The sequence below is a fragment of the Micropterus salmoides genome, unplaced genomic scaffold (assembly GCF_014851395.1).
Source record: "Micropterus salmoides isolate LMB-PRFRI ecotype aquatic unplaced genomic scaffold, ASM1485139v1 Ms_hic_scaffold_3, whole genome shotgun sequence".
NCBI lineage: Eukaryota > Metazoa > Chordata > Actinopteri > Centrarchiformes > Centrarchidae > Micropterus > Micropterus salmoides.
In genome coordinates this window covers 1619639-1624720 of record NW_024042261.1, presented here as the reverse complement: position 1 = coordinate 1624720, position 5082 = coordinate 1619639, and the positions used below count along the sequence as shown (strand labels likewise).

General features: G+C 40.8%; 1 long non-coding RNA gene across 1 annotated transcript; it reads right to left on the bottom strand.

Moving 5' to 3' along the window:
- Positions 1-372: 372 nt before the first annotated feature.
- On the bottom strand, positions 373-4739 carry LOC119883381. The gene is made up of 4 exons (XR_005440630.1): positions 4659-4739; positions 3889-3918; positions 2444-2520; positions 373-940 (listed from the first exon to the last, which is right to left on the bottom strand). It is a non-coding gene; the product is annotated as an uncharacterized LOC119883381 (long non-coding RNA).
- Positions 4740-5082: the final 343 nt, after the last annotated feature.

Genomic DNA, 5082 nt, shown 5'->3' with positions numbered 1-5082 from the left:
TCGTGCTTATAGCGGGTTCCGACTCCACTACCTCTTTTCTTCTCAGAGAAAAGGTCTGATCCATCTTCTGTTTCACAAGAGGTCCATTTGGTGTTCTCTTCTGCATTTCATCAACCAAGTCTTTACAGGCCCCCTCCAGTGCTGCCTGATCAAATCCATCCGGAAAGTTGGGCAAGTAGTTGATTTCACCTTTGTTTGCCTTCTTGATGCGCTTGTTAGCTGGTTGTCCTGCTGAATGCCTTCCCCGCTTACCTGCATTTACTCAAACATCAAGGCATCCTGATTGCCTACGCTTTGTTCGATAATTACCCATTTTATGCTTAAGGCTATTTTTCCAACCACAACAGCGAGTGGTTGAGCCTTGCTCCTGGAGACAAGGGTGCTTGTTTATCAGTGCTGCTGCAACACTTTCGAACTGAGCAGCAGTTGGGTATGCTGTGTAGCTATACATGCTCTCTGCCAATCTTTCAAGTATCTCGTGTTTTAGTTCTTTTGATACTTTAAGGTATGTACCCTCACTCATAAACAGCAGATCTGCTTGCCTAAGTCTATACTCTACATCCACAGACATGGTAGGGATATCAAAAAATTCTGGCCACTGTTTCTGTCACTCCTGAGATGAGTGTGAGAGTATGTCTGTATCTGCTGTACTGGGTGTGTCACTGAAGACTTCATCAGATGAGACAGGTACCAGCTCAAGGACAGGCATGACTTTAACTGTTGGTTTTTCTGGAAGTTCTTCAGTATCTGTCAGATTGCATAGTTCATTATTGAATTCAGGGTCTTGGTATTGGAGACTGAAGTTATAATGAAGTCCCAGTGATTCTTTAAGCTTGCTTATCAAATCTTCGACTGTAGAGGGCCTTGTGGTTAGGATGACTTTTCTTATATCCGCCTCTGTTAGAATGACCCTCAAGGTCATCTTCTGGTTTGCAGTCATCTTGGGAATAGAAACAATAATTAGGTCATTAGAAATATAAATATCCAAAAGGCCATTCAATTGCTGAGCATAGAAAATAGTGACTGTCCCTTTAGATTAAAGTGGTAAATCCATTAAAAAAAACCTTATAATTCACAAGAAATCCCCACTTAAATGTATAAGAAAAACATTTACAAAAAAAGTCACAAATTTAGGGAAAAATAAAAACTTCTCAGAGACTGTATCATTATACATTTCAACATGAGCTCTAAAATAAGCTACAAAATGTTCCATTACAGCCTAGATTTATTGCAGAGATCACACTGTGGCTTCTTAACAGAGAATATAACGCCTGAGGGTCACTACCAAATTATCGCCATATCTGTACGCTGAAAGAGGGAAAACATCATTCAGCTCTTTCAGCTGCACCACACACAGAGAGGGGTTACTGCTGTCACAGAGGAGTTCGAAAGATCTCAAATGCTCATGGTACCATGCAGTCATCTCATTGCAAACAAACAGGATCTCAGTGCCACTATCTGTTTGATCTGTCTAAATGAAGGGAGGCCAGCACATGAACCAACAGAGACTATCATGTCAGCACAATATCTAATTCCATCTACATAGACTGATGATGCAACAAGAACTGATGTAAGCTGAGGAACTCTCTGGCAGAAAACCTGTTGGACATTCTCAGGATAAGATGTGATCGATGCTGTAGTGACCTTGTCCATTTCAATTGAAGGCTTGAAAAATGAACTTGTGTCCAAATAGTACGCCATCATTTTCTGATGCTTAACAACCAATGTAAGAGCTACATTTTTGAAGTTGTGGGCATTACGAATGACCCGTTTGAAGAATTTGTGTTTTCCCTCAAACATCTGAAAGGGGACCAAATGCTTTGATCATCTCAGGGTAATGCTCAATATAGTGGTGTTTTGGCCGTAATCTAAAATTTGGGAAAGTTGTTTGCAACAAGTCTCTATGTTCTGACACTTTGCAGTCAAGGAAATGCACCGACTCTTCAGTGTGCTTTGTTGCGACAGCCAACTCAACAATGTCTTTTAGGAGCAGCAGAATGTTCCATGCATTGTCTCCTTCAGGGACTTTATGACCAATGATAAGTGGGAGCAGCCTGATTAGGGCCTAGTTCTCATGGCCATTGCCACCTATGGTCCCTTTGGTAGAGAAGCCATGGGCAATTGGCTGAGGCTGGTCAGTTTTGTCATGACAAGCATATTCAAAGGTTTTCATGGCATGGTTCAATGTTTCTATGGTGAAATATTTCTTAGAAATCATGTCTGAAATGCAGAGGGATAACTCAACAGGAACAATGCCTTCCAAAAGGTCATGGAGGATGTCAGGGGGGTACCCACGGACAACATGAAAGTGCTCCAGGCCGTCAGTCAATACACACCCTCCTTTCACACCATACTGTTTTGCCACAGTGGGATCATGCTTTACCTCCTGCACCTGCTGGTTGTGAGTGTCTATAGTGCGGTGTTCAAAAGCACCTGAATTTACCTCCTTGCCTTGCATCTCGCCTCTCGTCGCCATACAGAACCTGCAGAATCTGTCCACCATAAAGCTTTCGAAGAATCCTGCCAGAGAATGAGCAGCCAGGTTATCAGCAGCCACATATAAAACTGTACCTTTGACAGATTCTCCCAACTTCTCAACATATACACCATGTTGCTCCAAAGAAGCCAGATCATGAATGAGAGGGCGGAGAATTTTAGCGTAGCCAAATTCTTTTACATGAGAGGATTTACACAAAACAGCAAGCTGAATGGAGTGGAGTGTGGATCTGTATTTTGATGGCACATTAGCTATCACCCAATAAACTGCACTCATTTTGTGTTTCTTTCTCGATGTTCCTAAAGGATTGAACACTTCAAAATCATCTGTATAAAGTCCAACAGCGATTTTGAATTCCTCCCCTTTAAGGAGGACATTGTCATTACAGTACGAGCCATCTCTGTATGAACTGTACTCATGTTGCACATGCTTTTGGACGGGAAGAGCTTTGTCCAAAATATCTGCCCTATTCAACATCTTCTGTAGCATTGGATGCAAAGGAACATATACAGCACTAGATTTTTTTCCTCTTTCAATAATGTACTCCACTGGTTTAACCTCTGTGAAGTTTTTATTCACATATGCTGCTCTCCTTTTTGTTGTTAAGGGGCCATCCTTGCCACAGAATTTCATGATCACATTGCCCTTTGCGGCAGCCCTTACTAACTCTTCCACAACTGAATCATCTACATCTGTCTGTTGTTTCAGAATGTCCTTGAGTGCATTATGCAGCAGTGGCTGGGATCGTTCACACATCTGTAACAGCTGTTGTATGACTTCTTGTACCGTACTTTCTGGAATGTGTAGGACTGTTTGCATCTTTAAAAAAAGAGCTGCTAGGTTGTGCTCCAGCTGTTTCTCTAGATTATTAAGATCTTCATTGGTAGAATCCTCACTGTCTTCTGATTCAAGGGTGTCATTTGGAGGCTCATGTTCTTCTTGGGCCATTTCATTAGTTACACTACTAGAGACTATTTCTGGCCTAAACATCCTCCAGTTGTGTGTTCTGTGCTCCTTACTTCTGTGTGCATTAAATGTAGAATACACATTTGTGTGAAAGTTACAGCCATTATATGGGCACTGGACTCTGTGATTTACCTTTAAATGTGTACTGCGCAGGTGAGTGAGAAAGACTGCTTCTGTGCATGGTGCAGAAAAATCACATGACTGACAGTGAAAGGTTACTTGGGCAGTTTCACTCAGTTGTGCACCCTGGGTTTTCTGGTGAATCTTTGCTAAGTGGACCTTAAGTGCATTAATGGAGTTGAATGTGCACACACATTGTTGGTGTAAGCAGGGAAATGGGAAGGTTCTACCAAAGTTTCCGTGTTTTAAACGATAATGTTTTAAAAGGTAACCCCTTTTCTCACACATAAACTCACAGTACTTACACTTCCACAGCATCCTAACACCACAAGGATCTGTAAAAATAGAAAACAAGAAAACGTTTAGCTCAACGACTCAGTTCAACAATATCACTGTTAAATACTATAAGGTAATAGAACCGAAACGACGCCTGTTTTACAGAGAAAACCGGCATGTGTCAGCTTCGTGGTGTTTTGTCTTTGCACACCAGAAACGTGTCTGACGCGGCGCTGCTGCTAGCCTTGTCTGTAACTTTACATATGGATGTTTCCCATAGATTTACTGCACTCAAGCAGTAGTACACTTCATGTTAAACATAAATATATACTGATTTGATTACAGCAAAGACAACGTCGGCAGTATTGACGGCAAAAAAGGCTACAAAATATTCCGTTCTGTATTCACAGGTGCAATATTTGAAAATCGATAATTATTCATTACTATTTACACCACCACAGCGAGTGCTAATTTACACTCCTTTGCCCCAACAGCGGTTGAATCGCTTTTCTATTGCGTAAAGTTATATTTATATAAATGATACAGTCGAGCAAACTCGCCGGTATGTGAGCAATCCTTAGACTGTTAACACTAAGCTAACTTTAACATTCAGATGACACTTTTTTGAGTAACTTAGCTAGCTAGTGTTAGCAATAAGCATGTATTAACACCATGCACAGGTTCAAACAGTAACATTAGACGGGAAAAAAAGTTGCGTCAACAAATTATCTGCAAGCTTTTGGGTATTAAAAATTCCCACAAAGATAACTAGGCTACAATAGTTATTTTAAATACTAACCATTCCACTTGCAGTAATGTTGCTTCCTAGTCAGGGTACCGTCTGCTGCCGAGGCCTGTGCTCGTCCCGCCAGGTGTAGAGCCTCTTGGACGCACGTTAGACGTCATGTGACCAGGCAGGTTTTTGAATTAGCCCCTCCCCTTCCTTATGAAACTAAACATACCAAGTTATCTCTACTAAACATGATTAGTGCAATTAATCTTTCAGCTAAATAGTACAAACAACTAATGTTGTTTAGTACTGATAGCAGGTTTTGACAAAACATAAAAGAATAAGTAATGATCACTCGTAAGTTTAATTAGAAACAAAATCTGGGTTTACAGTGTATGAGTCAAATGCACAAATATTGGATACCACAAGAATCTACAAAATAATATCACACAAATAATATCAGACAAGACAATATCCATACCATCAACAAAAT